The following is a 23,435-nucleotide window of genomic DNA, read 5'->3' as shown; positions in this document are numbered from 1 at the left end:
GAAATAGGATATATTAATGAAGATTGCTAGTGCATTAGTAAGTGCATTCAATAAATAGTTAAGTGAGCACCTGCTATGTCCCAGGAACCAGCTTGGTACTACAAATAAAAATCCCTGCTTTAAGGAATAATGATAAAGTATCTCTCAAATAGATTAGAAAATAGTTTCCATCTTGGAATGATGAATAGTATTTCAATGCAAATGCTGATGCAATGCAAATTGGTAAGCTGATGAACAAGGTAAATATTTTAATAAATCAAAAGAAAAAGACAAGAGGTAGATATTACATAATCAGGCAAGGAAGCCAGAGGAGGGTAAACATCTGACTATACTTTGTCTCAGAGATGAAGCATGTTGCCTTATCAGCATTGTGGGCCAATTATGTAAATATAGCATAAGGAGATTTATAAATTTATACTTAAGCTTAGAAAAGAATTTCTCAAATGCATTTATTATTTCTTGTCACTATCCCATTTTCCCATCCCTACCTGTCCAGATGGCTTCTTAGCTGGACATGGACTACATGTGTTAGCATGAAGTCATTATGACTTCATTTGTTTTATCAGAGCCTCTTCACATTTTCCAACATAGCTTGGCAGAACAAAATTGTGTCAGTTGAGAAAACCTCTGGAGAGCTTTAAATTTCTGAATGCCTCAATAGTCATTCCCCATACAGGATATTTCCTTTCCAAAAATTACAGCAAATATTCAACTAAAACTAACTTCCTCTTTTGCTGCTGTCAAACTAAGCCAGTGGTTTTTAACAGAGGATGAAGTGAACCATAGGGGACATTTTATAAACATGAGTGGACATTGACAGGCATGAAGATTTGACAGGGTGCTGTTGGCATTTACTGGACAGGAGCCAGAGATGCTAGACTTCCTGCAATGTGGCAGATAATCTTACTTGGCAAAGACTCTCCTCATGTACCACACGACTTGCCAGACATTTACGCAGATGAAAAATAAGTTATCATTATCGGAGCCCAAAGCTTCACTCCATGTTTCATATAAATACAAAATATTTTTGCACGCATAATAAATGCCAAATTTTCCAAGAAGTGACTATTTATTGTTTACATTGAGGGAAGTTTGTATATTAATTTGTTCAGACCTTTTTCAAGAGTTGTTCACCAGTTTGGAAAAATTACACCATCAGTAGCAATACGACTTGGTGTCATCACCAGGTGGGGGCAGTTAGGCACTCACCGTGGAAGGAGTTAGGAAGGTACCGTCCAGGAATTACAGCAGAGAAACAGGGATTGCAGTGAAGGGGTCTTTGTAACAAATGAAGGTGAGACCAAATCCTGGCTCTGCCATTCACTGGCCATATAACCTTGGAAGAGGTCTTTGTCTCCAAGTTCCACTGCGTAACTGCTTATCTACTCCCCAACCAGCTTTGACCTGGTTTTTCTCTCTGCTCCAGTCTCAAATCACTCTCTTTCCTGGCTTCTGGACCCTGTATCAATTCTCTTTTTTGGCTTTAGCCTCAGTTGGGAAAATACCAGAATTTTACACGAGAAATTGAAGTCCCATAAGGGTAGATATAGAGTAAAACAGGATGAAAACTAAGTTTTCTATTGTGAACTTTTACCTTAAGAAAAAATTAAGTGGCAAAATCCCATATTCATCAATTTAAAAAAAGTGAAGCAATACATGTACAAAACTTTTTTAAAAGCTGAAGAACACATGAAAGTGGTCTTATATACCCTAGTCTTCCGTCCCCACATATGGAGAATATTTGCACAGTAGGGGATCTTATTAACTCGGTAATAGAAATAACATGTCTCCTGTGAATGAAGGCTGTATATATAAAGAAAATTTCCTCTCCTCTTAGGCAATCAGTGGGAATTTCTAAATTGAGTAGTATGCAGTGGAAGATTATAGCAGAAATATGACATGTTCCTTTATCTAAGATTCAAAGAATTTGTATATATAGGAATACAGTTTCACATTTACACCCATAGAATTATAGTATAAGTTCCCATTGTAAAGCATCTTGCTAGTGTAAAAATGTGCTGGGTTCATTCATTTCCTAAACATGGATCTATCTGTAAATAACACTGCCTTGAACATAGATGCTATTATTTTACTCTGAAGTCAGGGTTATGTGAAGGTCTTACTGGAGGGTGTTCACAGACAGGATAAAGGATCATTTTTTGGAAACTTCAGGTTTCAGGCAGTTTTTCCAAATACCTTCATGGGTTTCCCCAAACACAAAATTCTGTTCAAAACACTAAGACTTTAGATCTGCATATGTGACACAAAGTGTCAAACAATGGTTTGAATCCTCAGATATTCATGTCAATTTCAGCAGTGGTTCATAAGTAACCACACAGTTACTTCAAACACAGGGTACGTGTACCATAGGCTTAGCCTTTATCCATGAATCTTTTCTCTCCATGTTTTCTAGAGGAATATAATACTTATTATTCTAAGACAGGGCATCTGAGACATATTTAGGAGGCAGAGATCCAGAACCTATGATCTTATTTGCAGAATGCATGCCCTTTGTAAAATACTTTTAAGAATACAAATCAGTGTGTTTTTATTTCATCTATACAACTATTTTTATATATTTTCACTAGAAAAAAGAAATCCATCTTATGCTATTTATGTACCATGTGACCTCACAACCACCAGCTCACACATCTTAAAATAAAATAAAACACCCACCCAACTGTTGAACCAAGAACAAATGATTGGCTTTGCGTTTACCTATTGATACGAATTTGCCATTTCATGTACAGGCAACCTTTAGCAGAAAACTGGTATCTGCAGCCAAAGACTTGTGAAAAATTATTGGAGAACAATTTGAATTGAGGAAATACTATCCATTTTATTTTTCTCTGCAAACAGGGTAAAGGCACTCTTTCTTCAATTTTACATCCTCCCCCTCTCCAGCTGATGCAGCACGAGCGCCCCATGAGAAGCGCTGTACTAAAGGGGTATGAAAGAGAGTTATCAGAAACCTAAACAGGAGCCCTACCCGTGGCTTCAGGCGTAAATATGACGGCGTGGAGCCCAGCCACGCTCAGTGTGGAAGCACAGCGAGGCACAGGGGGCCCTCAACTCCGCCATCTCTTCCTCTCTGGTTACTGAACACAGGACAAACTTGATCAGTGGTAGCTGCTCTTAGCATTATTCATTATTGGTGTTGACAACAGACAGCAATGACGTGTGCAGGTCACTGAGGAGTGGGTTAGCTATTCTTGAGAAGTCCCATGACACCATCTACATACATGAAGCTGCATTCATTGAATAATAACTGACAACTTGAAGAATAAGCAAATTTAAATAGACCAATTAAATTTAAGTTGGTTCACAGCTTTCCTCCTCATAGGCAAATGAGAGAACAGAAGAAACTGGGCAGCTTCCAAGGATATTAAGGCCCCTGAGCTTCAAGTTACGCCTTCTGTAAGAGAAGGACACCTCTAACCTTCATTAGGATGAGAAAGGGAACCCCTGGGGTGGACAATACTGGGTCTGCAATTACAGTGTCGTTTGTTTGAGCCCCTGTATGTTAGAAGAGGTGAGAAACCAGATGTTTGACGCAGAATGAGAAAATTCATGCAGTTAGGAAACAGAACTCTCTCTAAGACCTTTGGCCACATGTAGATGATTATTAGTCTGCAGTAGAAGAAAGACAAGATGGACATTTTTATGTGCTTGTAGTGTTCTCTAGCTGTTTATTATTCTTAGTTTTGCTGTTGTTCTGTGTTCATGTTTGTTTCTCCCTTAGTTTTCAGAGGAAATGCTTTTGCGATTCAGAGCCAGTCATAATCCATAGTAGATTATACTCTTAGCGCTGCTGCTGTGTTTGCTATCATGTACCACATGGTACCCATTTGTGTTAAGTACTCTGTGTATAAGATCTCCTTTCACCCTTTTTTGGATGTATTATTATCTGCCCTTCGCAGATGAGGATACGGACGCCTGTAGCGGTCAGGCAATGGCCCAGAGTCACACAGCTACGGAGGGGGAGAAGCACGGGTCTGTCCGGCTCCTTCCCCACTACACCTCACCATTCACTGAAAAAATACTGAACACTACTGTTTACAAGGTGATTAGATGGATAGTCCGTAATAATTTAAACGGGTGTCCAACATGTTCCTTGCTCTTCTGGAATTTATTCTTCTGATGGGACTGTAGTATCCGTGAATATGGAAAAAAAAGTATGTAATGCATGACAGAATGGGACAAGAATCAAAGGAATAGTTCTGTCAAGAGCTAGAAGAACTCTGGGAAGAATTACTTCTGCTGAATAGGAAATGACTTCACAGAAGGGGTGAGGTATGGACAGGTAGGAGAAATGGGATTTAAAGCAGAGAATAGGGAGGGCAGTCACTAACTTACTCTTTCATGAATGTATTTACTCAACAAATGCATATTAACTGCTGTGGCCTGATGGATCTGAGTGTACTTCCCTGCAAGCATCACAATGCCGGGACAGACCCGGGGTAGGCGTGGTCATGGCTGAGGCCGAGATGGCCTCGGTGTGCAGCGTGGGCTGGAGCCACGGGGGCAGGGGGGCCAGGCTGGAGGGACGGCCTTGAACCCAGGCCAGGGAGTAGAATACAGCCTAGGTACGCATATGGAGCCATTTATTTGTCCTTAATGGATCAATAATTAGATTAACTACAGGACACTTGAGGAGTTTCTTGTTTTTATTTGTATGTGTGTGTATGGGTGGTTTGCTTTTTTTTAATTTATAGGAGTTCTTTATAGATTTCAGATGAAAGTTCTTTTCTGCCTTTATGTATTAGAAATACATTCTTTCAGACTATGATTTATCTTTTTCACTTCCTGGAGGGTGAATTTTATGAATAGAGGTTTTTAATTTTAATGAAATCCAATTTATTGATCTTTTTTACTTAATGATTTTGTGTCCTCTATTATCTTGAGCTCATGACAATGTTAGACTCTTTTTTTCTCCTGTAAGTTTTACTCTTTTACCTCTCATATTTATGATCCCCCTTAAATTAACTTTTGTATATGGTATGCAAAAGGGTTCGAGGTTCAGTCCTTTTCCACTTGGTTATCCAACAGACCCTGCACTATTTGCTGAAAATACAGCATTTCCCCCCTGAAGGACAGCAGGGCCTTTAAGTCATGTGACTAGTGTGTTTGGGTCTCTATTCTGTCCTATTAGTCTGTTTGTCTATCCTTATGTCATTATGACACTGTCTTAACTAGGGTAACTTTGTAGTAGAGTACAGGTCTTCCAATGTGTTCTTTGTCAATATTATTGTGGCTATTCTAGTTTCTTTGATTTCCATGAATTTTTAGAATTACCTCATCAATTAAAAAAAAACCCACCAGCTTAGATTTTGACTGGGATTGCCCTGAATTTACAGATCACTTTGAAAAGAATGGAATCGCTATAGTGTTCCTTTCTTGTAATATCCTCATCAGGTTTTGGCAGGAAAGTTATGCTGGTCTCATAAAACAAGCTGGTTAAGTGTTTTCTCTTTTTCCGTTATTTGAAAAAATTTGTGCAAGACTGGCATTATTCTTTCCTTATATCCTGGGTAGAATTTACTGGGGAAACATTCTGGTTCTGGACTTTACTTTCTGAGAAGTTTTAAAATTCAGTTTCTTTAGCAGTTATAGGACTGGTCATATTTTCTATGTGTTCTTTGTCAGTTTTTGGTAAGCTGTGTTTTTAACAAAAATTTTTGAAAATATTCGAATATCTTTTTAATGCTTGTGGAACCCATAGTGTCATCTCCCTTTTCATTACTGATGTTGCTTATTTGCCTCTTCATTAATTTTATCAATCTTTTTAAAGAACCAACTGTGGCTTTTGATTCCCTTTGGTATGTGATTATTTGTATATTTTCTCTTTGTTGTACATCCTTTTTACTTCCTTTGGGCTCAGTTTGCCGTTCTTTTTGTGAATACTTGAGATGGATGCTTAGAAATCGTTTTGTGCCCTGTTTTTATTTTCTAAGATGAACAGCTACGGCTGTATGTTTCCCAGTAAGCATGGTTTTAGCTTCATTCCATAAATTTTAATCTGTAGGATTTTCATTGTCATTTATTTCAATATACTTTAAAGATGTTCACATTTTTAGATAGCTATTGCTTAATTTCTAAATATATGAAGACTTTCAGGTTATTTTTTTGTTAGTGATTTTTAGCTAAATTCCTCTGTGGTCAGGGAACTGAATAATTTAAGTTATTTGAAATTTATCTCATGACCAGCATGTAGTCTGTATTTTGTAAAACTTGTATGTATTTTTGAAAAGAGTGTATACCCTGACTTTGTTGAGGTTAGCGTTTTAAATGTCTCAATTAGATTAATGATAATAATTGTGTTATTCAAATCATCTGTATTCTTACTGATTTTTTTCTTGCTTACTATAAAAATTACAGAGAGAAGTATATCAATTCATCATTTTTGATTGCAGGTTTTAACATTCCCACCAACAGTGCAGGAGGGTCCCCTTTTCTCCACATCCTCACCAACACTTGTTCACTCTTGTCTCATTGATAAAAGCCATTTATCATAAGAAATATGAGGTGATATCTCATTGTGGTTTTGAGAAGCATTTCTCTGAGACCAGTGATGTTGAGCACCTTTCCGTGGACCGACCTAAAATAACCTGTTGGCCATTCGTACACTTTCTTTGGGAAAATGTGTATTTATGTCCTTTACCCATTTTTTAATCAAATAATTTGGTTTTCTTTTTGCTATTGAAGTGGGTGAGTTTCTTCTATCTGTTATTCCGTCTTGTTTCTGTCTTTCTTGAAACAAGGCACCTGTCTTGTTTCCTCATATTTCCGAGTAGTCTTGGTTAGGTACTACAGTTTATGAAAAAAATATAGATATAATTTAGGTTTAAAGTGATATCATATTCCTTCGGAGAACATATTAGATGGCTAGGAACACTAGAAAGTCCATATTAACTTAATCAATTCAACCAGGAAATGAGACACTGTGAAGCTGGGTTTCAGTCTCTGCGAAGGCCAATCTATTCCTGCTTTATTCTTACCCCCGGGATATGACTTAAAGATTCCAACCCAGTGTCTGGAGGGAGATGCTACTGGGGCTTCTTCTCTTTGTTGGGCCTTGAACTCTAATTCTTGTCCTCCAACTCCATAAATCTGTAAAATCTCCGGTTCACTCTCTCAACCAACTCTTCCTAAAATAACCCAACAAATTCAGGGTAAATCTGGCAGTAGAGATGGGTTTTCCTCATCTCTACTTCTTTGTTGTTCTTGTTTCTGGATCTTGGAATCATGATACTTGATTGACTTGAAAGCTTTCTGGTGTCTTTAGTTCTATTACATTTTTCCAGCTTTTCTAGTTCTTTCTAGTAAGAGAGTTTTCCAAATTACCTGGGCAGGCATTACTAAAACCTTAGCCTCCTACTGTTTAAACAAAATATCTGTGTGCCTTTGGGTTCCACTGTTTACTATATTGATGTCCTCAATCCATGAAAGAAATACTCTCTTTAGTATTATGCTTACACAAAAGGGCTGGTCCTACAGCCTATAGGTTCCATGACCAATTTAAGGTGAAATTCAGATTTACTTCGCTACTTGCCAGTTTTGATTTGGCCTCATTTTCTAGTTCTTTTATAGCTACTTCACTCTCCTCTTCCTGCTTTCACAGAGTGTACTATGCAAATTAAATGAGAAAATGCTTTTGAAAGGTCTCTGTAAATGTTTAAAGAATGATACAAGTATAAAGTGGTTTTACTACTCTAGACTCACAATCATTTATCTTGTAAAAACCTTATACTCATAGATTAGGGCCTCTGCGAAAGTTCTGGAGGCCTTCTCTGCCGAAGGGGTGCTTTGCATTGAGTGATGACAACTGACCTAGTCAGATCTCCTGGGAAAAAGGATCACAATGTAAATAAAGGGAAATGGTTCATCTGCACATGAAACATGTATGATTAAGTAACTTGTCAAAATCATAGAGTTTGTGCTTCTTGGAAAAGGTAAAGCTAGTGGACGGCAGCAGGGACTGAATCCAGGGCCCTGTGAATCCGAACCCCGTGGTATGAAACAAAAGCAGTGAGGCAGTGGGAATCTAGAGGCTGCAGACTTACATTCAAAGACAAACCGTCAAAGGTTTGAAAATCAAAAAGAAAAACTCCCAACTCTGAGCTACTTTGCTAGCGTATTCCTCCCTCCGTTCCTCCCTTCCTTCCTTCTACAGTCAAATATCTTTGTCGGGGGAAAAGGCTATACAACCCTCATGTCCTTACAGCTCATTCACCGTAAATCCACTGTGATATGATTCGTTCCCTCATGGATAAACCACGCCTCTGCTTAGGGGTCACAACGACCTCCTAGTAGATTCACCTAATGGCTTTAATCCTGTTTCCTTTTTTGAAGCATTTGGCAAGATTGACCATTCTTCTGTTTGAAATGTCTTTCTGTTTTTGTATGATATCATTTTCTACTATCCTCCTTCCCTCCAAATTCCTGTCCAACCCTCCTTTTGTTTCTTATTCTCCAAATTCAAAGGATTTCCTTTGCCAGTCCTTGGCCCTTCATGTGTTTGTTTTTTCCATTTCCTATTTCCTGCAGCAATTTCACTCTTTTTTTCATATTTGCAGCTATTCGATCTTTGTGACTCTCAGATCCCTTTATACTTTCTACTTAGACTCTAATACAGCAATTGCGTCTGCTAACTACAGGTCTCAAATGTTTTCCAACACTACTAAGATACCCTAATTGTTAGGGACCTTCCCGATGGAGAAATGCTCAGCCTAGTCCTAGAATTAATGAGAATTCAGGCTGGCAGGAGAAATCACCTACCTTCCCTGTGAATAAACAGTCCAGAAATAATGCAATCTTTTGACTTCCCGATGCCTGAGGTCTCCGAAATGAACAGAGCCCTAAACGGGCTGACAGCACAATATTTCAGTGACTCACAGAAATACCACAAAGCCCACCCTGTAAGGCACTTTAGCTGGTCCTTCTGCCTAGGTCTGTGATGCCCAGTTTTTCTGCCAGTTCACCAGGGGGTGGAATGGGAAGTATCCTTGTCAAAGGTCCAGCTTGTACCTTAGGAAAGCTGGTAACTAGCAGTGAGACAGAACTGGCTTAAATTAATCCTGTTAGCCTAAATCCATCCTTTTCCTGGTTAGCTCAGTTTTACTCTCAACTTCTCTCTCTGGGACCTGAAAGGTCTTCTCTGTTGCTAGTCTTCCCCTACTTCACCACGGTCCACGGTCCATGCTGTGAGGATCACCTTTGTATGTCATGGTACCCCACCTCCCCCCACGACCTGGTCTGAGTTTGAAGCACCCTGGTCTAGGATTAGCCCTCCCGGGAGCTTATCTTTGACATTCTGACCTTTATAAGAATGTCACCACCATTAATTCTACCATCATTAAGCACACCTCACACCTTGCTTGACCCTCCCCCTTAAGCCCTCTCTTTAATAACACAGACAATGTTAGGACATTATAATTAAGCTTGGTAGGACAGAACCTTGATGTCCCATATTCTCTTGTGTGTACTATTTCTTCTCCTAGTATCACCTCCCAGACACTCAATCTCCAAATCACTTCCTCATCTTTGACGAGTCTTTATTACCCTACAGTAAACCATCTGGCAGGTCATTTTACTCTATCTTCATGACAACTCCCATCTATTGTCTCCACTACCCAGCTAAAAAAAATATTCAGTTTTATCTCTGTTATTACTTGTCTTTACCTGTCCAGTGTTCCAACCGAATCAATCCGTGTGGTGTCTTTGTATGTGCCTCTTGCTTCTGCATATTCATGCCTTTGTTCCGACTCTTCCCATTGAGAACCACACCCTTCCCAGCACTGCTTCTGCCTCTAAAAATCTATTTATTCTTCAAGACCAATTTTCTCAGTTATAAAATGGAATTAGTATCTATTTCATATGGGGTTAAATAAAATAATGTGAGTAGAGCATTTTAAATGGTAATCACTATTATTTTTATTTTGAGTATTATTTCCCTTATCTTTCATAAAATATATTTCGATTCTCTCCAAACTAGAAATGATTTCTTTTGCGCCTGAGACTCTCCATGGGGTACATTATGCATTCCTGTCCCCTGGCATCCTCACTTCCTACATTACCTTATATTACAGTTATTCGGCACATGCCTTATCCAGTCATAACAGACCCTACACTCCCTGAAGTCAGGGGTCATGACTTGGGCATCCTGGTTCCTTCCTACATGCATAGACCAGATTCCTTGCAAGTATTTGCATTTGGGTTGAACCAAAATTACCACATGGTAATTATGGCTTGATCACAATATTTACGCACAAATTACATCTTGATGAAATTAGAAATTAACAAATCCCATTATACCTACACATTGCACAGCAAATCATTCATCTGAAGGGTGATTACCTGGCTCTTTCTGAGGGGTGCTGGGGGGCTCTGGGAGACAAGAAAGGTCCTGAAGGAGGCAGTTTTGCTGCTCAGAAATGAGTAACAGGGAAGAATTTTTGTCCCTATTGAACTTTTACAATTCTAATTCAAATTTATCAAATTCTTTTGGTTAGAAGATATACTATTATTTTATCAACTCCCAAGAAAAAAGTCCAAGATAGGGAATCTAAAAAGAGACCCTGGCAGAAAGCAGGGATCCCCAGGGGACAGCTTACATTTCTCAACCTTAGCACTGGAAGGAGAAAGAAAAGAAAAATCTCCCTTGAGATTCTGAACTGCAGCCATTATTCACAATCAGTATGAAGTCTGAATTCATACCACACCATGTGATGCAAAAACCTCAGGAAGAGAATTTAAGTTACAGCGGTCTCAGGTCAGTAGTAGCCCTAGGTAACTGCTGGAAATAAATGTTTATATGATAAATTCAGTCCAGGCAGCATCAAGGCTATAAGATGCCATTGACCATATGATGCATCCCAATTTCAGAGGTGTTAAATTGTGAAAAAATTTCATCTTAGAATTGATGCAGTATGTTGCTTCTATTAAATATGAAGAAGATCTGCAAATACCTCAGTGAGGGAGATAGAAAGTAAAAACAAATGTCTCTTTCTATGACATCGTGACCTGGACCAATTGCTTCTTTCTGGAGACTAGTTCGGAGGTAATCTCTGCATTCAGAAACTAGATTCTACGAGGGCGGGGCATTTCAGGGGCTGTGCTGGTCTCACTGTTCTGTCTCACCGAGCCTGTGGTGGGGGACTACCTGGGGGTGGGGAGGAGATGGCGGAACCCCTCTCTCCAGTCCCAGGGTATGAGTCCTCTACCTGCTGGTGCCTGGACTTCACTCCACTGAGAGGCTTCTTGCTGGAGCTGCCCTGCTGCCCACCTGCTTGATTGCCATCCTTCCCCATCCCACGGGGCACTACAGGAAGCAGGTCATTCATACAAGCAGCATTGGACATTATGGGGCACACATAAGCACACATGTGCACACACACACACACACACCTTGGACACACACAGATTGGCCATTCATTTTTATACTACTGTGAATAAATCTAAATGCCTAAAGTGTGGTGTTGCCTTAAATGGGAGTTTAAGGGACATGAGAAAGGAGGAGGAAAGGTGATTTAGGTACATGTAAAAGCAGGTTTGTGTAAAACACTGCAGTGGTGGTCTTTGGGCAAGCAGAGTTCATTTGGGGATTTAGGTACCTGAAGGTTTTGAAAGCAGTGAACACCAGTGGGTGAGAATGTGCCAAAAACAAACGACTCAACTTTATAGTTTTTTTTCCTGGACCCTGGTGAGGGCAGGTAACCAGATGGAAATAGAATACGCTTTCAGTGTGACTTGAGATACTGAGCACACAATGTATTACATGCATATGTGAATCGGTGTGATGTAAAACCATGTAAATCAGAAAGCTGTTTAACACCAGACTCATCGCTGATATAAAAGATTCGCTACCATTAGTGTGGACTAGAGCAAATTCAGATTGTGCACAAATAATGAGCAATTGCCCCAGGTGTCACCTGTCAAGTCAGTACTAGAGTATTGTGTGCAGTCTGTTAGTACACAACAGTATGTGTTCCTGGAATTCCCTAAAGCAAAATAATAAAAATGCTCTTCAAAGATCTGCCTCAGAAATATTTGTCAAACTCACTAATGCAGCAGCAATCAAGCTCAAACCTCTGACTTAATCAGCAAAGGGAAATATCTAAATAAGCCAAACTCAGTTTTTGAAAGCGTTTTGATGTTTACAAATTATGATATGAGATATATAAATGGATTCAAACAATAAAACTAAAACAAACTGTCCTCCTAAAGGAGGAGTAATTACATATTTTAGTTTCAAAGTGTTTCTTTCTTAGCCTGAGTGCTGTCTGTCAAGTGAAATAGGAACTCCTTAGCTTCATAATGTGGCCTAAAATGACTTTCCACCATCATCTCTGGCTTTTACTCTCCGTGAGCCTCATGCTCTAACCACTGCAGGCTACCAGACATTTCTCAATGCTGCCCAGCCTTCATTTTTTTGTTTGTTTATTTTAATTTATATTTAACTGCATTTTTTTTTGTGGTGAGAACACTTAAAATGATATCGACTGCCTTACTAGATGGTTAATTGTACAATAGTGTGTTGTTCACTATAGGTACTTACTATAGAGATCTCTAGAGGAGATCTCTAGAACTTACTCCCCTTGCTTAGCTGAAACTTTATGCTTGCATTGGTAACTCCCCATCTCCCATCCGCGCCTGCTTGCACGAATGACCTGCCTCCCGCTCTGCTCTGTGACATGGGATAAAGAGGACACTCAGGCAGAGGTGACAGGCCCTAAGTGAGCACTTCGGCCACAGTCACTTCACAGCCAGTCTGTTCTGACTGCTTGGTGTTTGCTCACCATGTGGTTAGTAAACATTCTGGATACACGCCTGGTTACAGGTATTATTTCAGATCTATCTCTAACATGATGCTATGATGTGAATGACAGGACTGTGTATCTTATTCCCCCTCACACCTCCAGGGACTGACATAATGCCTGCTTATATAGGTGTGCCCTGTATGTTTGTTGAAATGAACAAAATGTAGGCAATCAGTTTTTACAGTAATTATTTGAAAAACAGCATTACTTTTATCTAAATAATTACTTTTAATAATTATGAAGTTTGCCTGATTTATACCAAAATGATCATCACCTTCTTGGATGATAGAAGCTACACTATGGATTTGATGAGTTCAGGGGCCATATATGACAGGTGGTTTGCTGATGAAATACGAAAGCAACCAGGCAGTGCTTTTGGTAGGTCAATTGTCAAGACTGGTAAAATAATCAGTTATTTTATTTCTCTGATCTTCTGAACCTCTAAGATCTAGGAAAGGTGATTTTGAGACAAAAGGAAGTATTCAAATATATTCAAAGAATATACCTATAAACCACAAAATTTAGTAATACAGCCAAGAAAACAAAAATTGTTCCAGATATATTGCTCTTTTGATTAAGTTCTATCATTCTAGGCAACTAATTCTAATATGAAAATCAATAGATAGGAATAATTGATATTATGGAGGGTTAAATCTAGGTTTGAGAACGTATTTAGTTTTACTTCCCCCAACTTCCTCTCCTCCACTTCTGTCCTTCCTCAACCACACAAAGGGATAAAAACCTGGCATCATGAGTCCAATAGCTAACAAGAAATGTTTCCTTACTGAGAAGCAAGAAGAATATATATGGCAGCTCCATAAGGACGTTCAGGATCCAATGAACAGGATTCTGGAGTGGCCAGAAGGAGACCTCTAGGCAGAAGCTTCGTGTGATTTCCTTCTTTCACCTTCAAATACTGTCTGCTTCACATTTTTCTGCACATCTAAATAGCCCAGACCAAATATCTGTGTCAACACGGGATGGTCAAGCTGCTGTGCAAAGTTTCCTTCCAAACATATGATTTTATAATTTAACAATTATATCAGCATTTATTTTCACATCTGTTCATCAGTAAATTGCATGTGAAGACATAACTCACTTTAAAGGAAGCTGTCTCCAAACACAGTCTTGCTCAGAAACCTGTAAAGAAGCGCACCAAACACTTACAGAGAAGATTCTATAATTAAAAATAATCTCACCGTCAGCTTCAGCAGGCAACAGGTATGAACTGAAGATAATCTGCATAATTCTGAAAGATTTCTTGGGACCCTTGTTCTGCTCTGTGCCCCAGCCTGGGCCCCACAAAGTAGCAGTTCGCCTCTGTAGTGGATATTGTTGGCACAGAGGCTGCAGGTAACCTGACCCCCTTGTCCTTGGAACTAAGCTCCTTTGTTGGACTTTGTGGCTTTACCTCTTCGGAATGAACAGATATACGGACTTGGGCATTTCTCCAAATTCAGAGCTGAAATAGATGTTGTATATGAATATAGCATTAGCTGAAGACTTAAAAGAGAATCTGAGAAACTATGGAAGGGCCCTGAATCAGGATTAAATTATAGACAAGCCACTCAATGAATACACAGAAAAACCAAGCTAGCTCCTGAAGAGGCCCGAAGCAGAGGCTCTCCGAAGTGAGTTCTAAAGGCTAAAACTTGCTACATGTGCTGAACATTCCATTAATCACATCCCTTTAGAAGGTAAGGGGCTGCTGAGATTCTCTGGTGATTATTCTTTAAATGACCCAATTATAAATGAATTCCAACTGAATAGGATAGATCAATGGAGTACTTAGGATGCTGAATAGGTTAACAAATGACTTCTTAAACTCTTGACTGGTAGCAAATCAGTTTGGTGGCGTTCTGTTACTTGAAACGTCCTTGCAGTAGCACAGGGGCAGACGGCAAGGAAGGGTGTGTTGGAGTCACCTGGGATGATGTGTAGCTAAGAATCCTCCTGACTGAGCAGACAGCACAAGGACAACACTTTGAGGAATACTCCTGAGTTTCTCTAAAGGAAATCAAAGTGGCAGAGACCCTCTTCAAAATTTATGTTCCCCAAGAGAGCTCCTTGCTTATGCTAGCTTCCTAGAATTTGTTCCCAGGAACTGTTTGAAGTACTTTCCACATATTAATTCACATGACCTCATAACAATCCCATGAAGTATGAACTATGATTATCCCACTTTACAGATGAAGAAATGGAGGCCCAGAGAGTAGGGAAGTGTAATGTTGTGTTTACACTAAATAATATTTGGTCTTTGTCCCCATTCTGGTACAGAGCTCATGAAACCCTTGGGATATCCTAGTCAGAGAGCAAAAAAGGTGTCTTTTGTGTGGTAATTAAGTGGCTGTGGAAACACCTAAGTAAACAAAGGATGGGGGCTGGTTGCCAGGGAAGCCAGGTTAGCAGCTTGGACCTTTCAGGGTCACCCACCAGACCTCCAGGGAGGGAGAGGGGCTGGGGACTGAGTTCCGTCCCCAGGGGCCAGTGGTTTAATCAGTCACGCCCATGTAATGAAGCTTCCATAAAAACCCAAAAGGAGGAGGTTTAAAGAGCTTCCGGGTTCAAGAACATGTGGACGTTTGGGGAGAGTGTCACGGAAGCTCCGTGTGCTTTCCCTATACCATTTCTATGCATCTCTGCCATCTGGCTGGTCCTGTGTGTATATTCTTTTATAATAAACTGCTAATTTAGAAAGTAAAATGTTTCTCTGAGTTCTGTGAGCCACTTTGTCAAATTAATCAAACCCAAGGAAGAGGTCATTAGAACCTCCAATCTATAGCTGGTCAGTCAGAAGTAGTGGGATTGACATCTGAAGGTGGTGGGGAGTGTGGGGGCTAGTCTTATAAAACTGAATGTTTGACCTGTGGGATCTGATGATATCTCTGGGTAAATAGGGTCAGAATTGATTTGAATTGTAGGACACCCGGCTGGTTTTAGAGAATTGTTTGGTGGTGTTGGGAAGAACTCACACGCATTGTAATTGGGTTACAGAATTATTAGGAGGCATTCAGCCAGACTGGAAGCAGAGACAAGCCAAGCAGAGGTTTTTCTTGCCTAGTCTTAGGGCAATTATCTCCTTTGCTTTTAATTGTAAAATAGAAATACTTGCTTGGAGAAATTGAAAGGGGTTCAAATAAGGCAAATTGTTTTTGGGAAAATCACTTCATTGCCTCTATTTTTCAGACTGTCCTAGAAATTCTGGGACAAATAATAATTTACAACCTTCTTTCGTTTGACAAACATTTACTAGAAGTCCACCATGCCCAAGGACTGTGTTAGGCACCAGGAATATAACAAGACACATTGCTGTGCCCAGGAAGCTCACAGTGTAGTGGATTTCTTAAAATCTGCCTCCCTGAAGATTTAAGTTAACTGTGCCCCTCAGAGGTAGAAGAAAAAGAAAGAAAAAGGTCATTGCACTCTATCTACAGGGGCCAGGGATACTTTCCCACCATCATACTTATTACAGTTTAATTAAATCTGTTAAATCAGTTTATTATTGTCTGTTTCCTCTGTTAGACTCTAAGCCCCATAAAGACTGTTTTTGTTCATTTGTTTGTTTAATTCATACTGAATGGTTGAAACGGAAAGCTTTCCCCCTAAGATCAGTTCACTATAAAACAAGGATGTCCACTCCTGCCACTTACATTTAACATTGTACTGGAAATACCGTCCAAGGCAATTAAGCAAAAGAAATAAAAGGCATCCAGATGGGAAAGGAAAAGGTAAAACTAATCTCTATTTGCAAATGACATGATCCTATAGATAGAAAACCCTAAGGAATCACTAAAAACTATTAGATAAACAAGTTCAGAAGACTGCAGCATACATGATCAATATACGAGACTCACTTGTGTTTCTATACATTTGTATGAGCAACCCAAAAATGAAATTAAGAAAAATTCCATTTACAATAGCATTAAAGAATAAAATCTTTTTAAAGTACAGCAACCTAAATCCGGTATTTAAATAACACTGCATCCATATTCTTATAGGCACAGTTATGTGGGGAAGCATATCTGTATTTGGTTTACGTAATTATTTTAATAGTTTTTATTAATTACAGAATTTCAGACTTAGAAGATACCTTGAAATGCTGACTGAAATACATACTAACTGTAAAACTTTGTCACATAATACATAATGTTACTTAAATAACATAACAAAATATCTTAAGATATCTTTAGTTAATATAAGGACACCTTATTTTTACCCTTTTTAATCCCCTTGATCCGATTTTGTCACTGAGTCATGTATCTCATTCCTAAATGTGCCTACATTTACTCTCTTTTTCATTTCCAGTGGTTAACTGGAGTACCTTGTCCTTACGAACTTAAACCTGGGTTCGTGAGCTCACCCTGCTGGCACAGGACGCCGCAGTGCAGACATCTGAGGCGAGGTGTGCCTGGTAGGAGGCTGGTGAGGCTGGGGCAGAGAGAGCACAGCGGGGAGGGCTGACGGAGAGCCCAGCTCCTTCAGGTCCAGTCGCTCTTGGAAAGGACGTTGGATTTTACTCTGAGAGAGAAGGAAAACCCTTGGAGGGCCTTGAGGTCAGCCCTGACAAGATCTGCTTTGTGTTGTAATAAGGCCACTTTGGCTGCTAGATCGATAAGAGCTTGGTGGAGATTAGGAAGCAGGGAAATCAGACAGGAGGAGACTGTTGCCGTCCTCCAGGGAGAGCTGATGGCTCTGGCCACAACCATGTGCAGCAGCAGAGGTGAGGAGATGCAGTCAGATTCTAGATACACTGTGAAGGAAATGCTCCCAGAATTCGCTGGCAGATTAGATGTGAGGTGTAAAAGGGGACAAGATGGCCCCAGGGATTGAGGCCTGAGCAACTGCAGTAATTAAGCTGCGAGTTTTCTAATAAATTGATGGATGAATAGATGGATAGACAGATGGATAGGCAGATGGATGAATGAGTGGATGGAGAGATTATTTATTTATCTATCATCCATCTATCTATCTAACATATGCAGCACGTTCATGATTTTTCTCACTTTACGTGTGATTGAAACAATCAGAAATTAATTGTGAGGGAGAGGCTAACTGCTTTACGAGGGTTACCTTGCTGGGAAGGGTCAAGCTTGGCCTTGAGTACTGCTCAATGTCACTCTGATCTTGCTCTTTGCCCTCTAGCACAGTTACTTCTGCACATATCTTAAGGTTTTAGTCAGCAAACGTCCCATACAGTGTTTGGGAGAATTCAAGGATTTTATATATTCAAAGATATTGTGTAGACTTAAGCATGTTGTGTTCTAGTGAAATTGGCTATAATCTTGAACTCTAGGTCCCACATCCTGAAAATGTACCTAAAAGTAATACTTTGATAAGAGCAAAGACATTTTTATTTGAAGATCTGTTTGTTAAAGGCAAAGAATGATGACTTTAAAAACACAACTGACATGGTTGGAGATTATTTGGGAACTTGAAGAACATAAAACTGGCTTCAAAGTTGATTATATCATCATAATCTTATTTGCATTTCTTTTCCTTCGGCCACCTGGAAAATGTATATTTTCATCACAGACTGGGATCTAATACTTATTCAATCAGGAATATTTTTCTTTGACTGAGGAATGCAAATTTGGTGTTAGAGAGGAGTTCTACAATATTACACAAAGGTCAGGTTTCCAAACTTGTTTGTACCAAAGGAAATACTAGTTGAAACATTTTCCAAGCAAAATGGGTTATACCTGCTGAAAGCATTACTGGTTTTCATTTTATTTAAGTTGCTGATCTTTAAAAAAGAGCCTGACCTTGGGGACGGCTGCCAGTTGGCACCGAGCACAGTGGAGATGAGAGGAGAGAGGGAGGCCAGAGCAAATACCTGAGTCTATCGCTGTGTTCCTGAGATGCTTTCATGTCTGCAAGGCATCTGCGGTCTTGAGTTTGAATTCCTTCCTTCCAAAAGGCTCATCTGCAGCAAACTCCCTGCTAGTCTAGATTCACTGACATTTTATCAAACGTGACAACATCACTGGGTCCAGGTTGTTAAGACTCGCACAGCACTGTAGATGCAGGCTACAATCTTCAGCTGAATTTGGATATAAGTAATTAGCAATTACAAAGTGTTCTTTCTGCCCCAAATCACAGGCTGCCAACATTACTTTGCTCTGTGATGAAGCAGGTCCTTTTAATCCTTTCTCATTGGTGGAACGACATGTTCTTGACCAACCAAAAGGGAAAATATTCCTTAACTCAAGGGACATAGTTTCAGCTACCACATGTAGAACTGACATACACAATAGGAAAAGTAATCCTTTTTCCCCAAGTAAAATTTTTTAAACTAATCTTGAAATGCAACTGGCAAACCCACCACAACTTTAACAGGAGACTTTGTAAATTTGCCAAACTTTAATGCCACCAGACCACATGGAACCAGGTTTACAACAGTCAACTGAAAAGAGATGTGAAGGAATTGGGCAGGAGATTGTTTACTTGAACTTTAAGATACTGCTTCCATTAGTTTTTTCCATCGGCAAGGAAAGCATGGCTGGAATGATACAAGGTTGCTGACTCTGTGCTGTTGATTAGTCTGATGAGTGAATCAAGTAATTGTATAACCGATAAGACTTTAGACTTATCTAGTGCAACTCTTATTTTACAGATGAGGAAACTAAAGTCCAGAGAAGGGACTCGTTTGCCCTTAGTCCTTCCTCTAACTGGGGTCAGTCAGGTCTGCAGGTGTTCCCACCCTGCTGACAGCACAGAGAGAAAAGGCCCAGCATCCATGGTATTTGCATACTTGTATTTCCTTCTCTTCTGCTTTTAAGTAAAATCCAAACATCTGGGGGGAAGCTCTGGAGAAAGGGCATGTCAAAGGCAAGACTTAATACTGTAAAAATATTATTTTGATTTTGTTTTTCCATTGTTTTATGATGGTGACAATGCCCCATGGTGATACCTCTAGCTACGCAGTCACTCAAGCCAGAAGCCAAGAGCCGACGCTCCGTCGCTCCGTCACTCCGACGTCTAGATCAGCAACTCTTATACTACCCAGCTTCCCAGACGGCTCCCAGCTCGCCGCCACTCTCCGTCCTCAGGGACTGTCCTTAACACAGGCCACATGGAAGCATTCTCACTGCAAAGCCTGCAGGGCTCTTCACTTTGACCTCCCTGGCTTCCAGCGGCTTATTTCTCAGTGGAAAAGGCTGCCAGTTGTCCTCCATGTCTGCTTACCTTGTAGCAGACCATGTGACCATGTGGCTAACATCTGGCCAGTGGGCGGTAAGCAGAGGCAGGTATGGCAGGTTCTAGGGATCTCCTCAAAAGCAGGTGGTGGGCATACTTTGCCCTCTTCTTTGGCGTCCCAAGTCTGCTGTCTGGAATGTGGCTGTTGTCATCTCAGACATTAGATTAGGGCCATACACGAGAGCAGCAATATAAGAAGACACTGAGTCTTGAACGCCACGGAGCGTCTGATCTGGGTCTCTGGACTAGCATTCCTAAGTGGTGTTATTTTGGGTTACTGTCAATCAAGCCAATCCTAATACTCTACAGCAGACCACTTAAATTCCACATCTTGAAGGTAACACTCCCGAGACATAGATTTGATCATGTCCCCATACTTTAACAGCTTCTTATTGCTTATAGAATAAAGGTCAACTCCTTGATGAGCTATACAGTGCCCTTTATGATCTGACCTCAGACATCCTCTGGACCTCATTTCTCTTTATACTCCCCCTTGGTGTTTACAGCTCCAGAAATACTGAACCACATGTAGGTCACTGAACTCACTGAAACCTCCAGGCTTTTGCCCACCCTGTTTCCCCAGTGAGAAATTTTCTATTAATCTCCTTAAAACCAGTTTGGATATTTCCTTTTCTTTAATATCTTCCCCTAAAACTTCCTTCTCTGTGTGACTTTCGCCTTGTTCATATTTCTATTATTGCCCTTTTAGTATATGGTAATTCTTTGTTTATACGCATGTGTTCTTGCCTGGACTATGAATCCACTGAAGTTCTTTTTTTCTTTTCTTTTCTTTCTTTTTGATGGTTGGAGGAGGGGATATTGCTTAGGCCCTCAATAATTCTTTGTTGAACTGAACTAATTTGATTTGAACTTTGAGGGTGTTTTAGGAAAGAGATTCAGAGAACAATTAAACTAGATAAAAAGCAGTAAAGTTTCTTAAAAATCAGTTTATCTGTATATAATGGGCAATATGCTTGGGTCCCAATTATTACAAAGCACCATAGCTTGGGGAGCAAATTTGAAATTTAAAATTTATCTGGCTATTTCATATTAACTCTTCCATAAACCCAAAAGACCAGAAATTCTTCTAAAAGTATATATTTAGGTTACTGGTATTGAAGAGAAAAGAATATAGAAGAACTGGCTGTGCCTCAGAGGTAGTAGATGTGAAGCATGGGTGCACAGAAGTTAATTCATGATTATACCAAACATAAAATGTGAAGGAATAAGGTAGCAACGAAATGAAAATAAATCTGCTACCATAGCAACTAATTAGCAATTTAGTGAAATCTTCTGACTCACCTGGAATTAACAGAGAGATGTGTAAACTGGATTAAAATGGAAGACATAAATAGATTTTGATACATACTTCCTTTTAGGTTTACTAAATTTCAACTGAAAACCCAATGTATATTTGAATGATAGGCAAAGCTGTAGGACTAAAGTAAGACAGACTCCAAAGCCTGGTTCAAGATATGGATATGACAGGATCTGAGATCAGATGCTGATCTAAAAGAAGCAAAATCTAAAAGAATATGTGTGGTATAAAGGTCAAAATAGACCACATTAAACTATATTGTTTAGGGATGGATACATAGATGGTAAAATTATCAAGAGAAGCAAGGAAATTGACTGTCACAAGAACAAAGATAATGGTTCCCTCTGGACCAAAAGGTGGAGCTGAATTGGGGAGAGACGTACGTGGGTTTCTGGGATTGTGGAGATGTTTATTCCTTGATGTAGGTTGTGCTTACAGATATTTCCTTGAAATTATGTATTCAATTGGACGTAAATGTTTCATGTAGCTATGTTTGCATACTGTATTTCACAATTAAAAAGGGAGGAAAACCTTCTCCTTAAGTAAAAGTGAAACACTTCAGTAGGAAAATGGGCAAAAATTCAGAACTGATTGGTCCTTAAACAAAAGAAATATGCTCCACATCATTAGTAATCAGGGAAATACAAATTAAAAATATAGTGAGATACATTTAAGACCCACCAAATGTGATTAAAAAGCATGACAATATCAAGTGTTGGTGAGGCTAAGGCAGAACAGAACCTCCTATATGCTGCTGTAAACCAAATTAAAGAACAAGTGTGAGGCATTGTCTAGCAGAGCTGAGACACATATAACCTATCACCAGGAAATTACTGTTCAAGATAATGTATAAAGGTGTATGCAGCAACATCATTTATAACAGCAAAATTCTGGAAACAATACAAGTGTTGATCAGTAGAAAGAATGATGTTTCCATTTACATAACAGTCAGAAATAGAGTAACTAGAGCTTCTCATGTCTACATGAATGAATCTCATAAACATGTTAAGGAAAATGAGTCACTGGAAAAAAAATATAATGTCTTTTGTGTAAAACTAAAAAATGGATATTATATGCACACATATAAATGCACATACACATATGTAATACATACATAAGAGATACATAAGTGGCAAAATTGTAAAAAAAATGTGAGGAATTGAAAAACATAAGATTCAGGGTGTAGGTTGAGGGTGCCTATTAGGGGTTGGTATTGGGGACGGGTACGCAGATGACTTCAACACATTGTTAATGATCTATTTGTTCTATTTCTCAAGCTGGGTTTGTTCATTTGACTTACTTTTAAATTGCATATACTTTAGATATATCTTTCTTGAATATGCTAGGTATTTTATTCTACATGTTAAAAATTAAAAATCTGATTATTGTTTTGATGTTCCAGGTACCAGCCAACTTTCCAGGGATTATGAGGTTTAAAATCTTTATGGCGGTAATATCCACATGGAATAATTATGAAAAGTGCTTTCTAGTCTACAAATTAGACTAAAGAGAGTATAAATGGCAAAAAGCAATTATCTGGGATGCAGACACCTTACGTCTGCCTCCTCTGTGAGGACCAACACCGGCAGAAGTGCTGTACACTGAAGCTCAGCCCAAAGCAGCCACTACTTACTTCCCCTACCCACGTTACTAGGGTAACTGTGGGGAATGAAACCCCAGAGAGTTGTCAATTCTCCTGCCAAACAAAGCTAATGCCTTTGGAACATAAGATACAAGTTTATAAGAAAAGAAAATCAATACTTAATCATCAGTCCTCACACTCCACGCTTGGTGAAAACCAAGTTAATTCTCTTCTGAATGGTCTGTCAGCATCTTAATGCCTACAACATGATGCTACAAACTATGTTTTAGGTAATAATGTCATACTTTATTGGTTTCTTTGAATGATTTGAAACTTTGATTATTTCTAACCATGTACTTTTTATATCTAGAAATTTATTTTAATTAACTAGTAGTACCTACCAGAAAGAGGGGACATAGGGTCATATTAAATTTTAATTTACTTTAGTCTCTTCATCAATCTATCAGAAAAGTATGAAATCAGACTGATTGCAACTTGTTAAGCCTAAATTTTCTTTCTT

The 23,435-nt window shown here is 39.3% G+C and overlaps 1 protein-coding gene across 5 annotated transcripts in view; it reads right to left on the bottom strand.

Moving 5' to 3' along the window:
* The window catches only part of LMNTD1 (lamin tail domain containing 1), a 317,264-nt gene that overhangs the window by 44,500 nt on the left and 249,329 nt on the right, over window positions 1-23,435 (bottom strand). The window lies entirely within an intron of this gene.

Source organism: Manis javanica, chromosome 15 (genome assembly GCF_040802235.1).
Source record: "Manis javanica isolate MJ-LG chromosome 15, MJ_LKY, whole genome shotgun sequence".
Lineage (NCBI taxonomy): Eukaryota > Metazoa > Chordata > Mammalia > Pholidota > Manidae > Manis > Manis javanica.
This window is presented reverse-complemented; position numbering and strand designations above follow the sequence as displayed.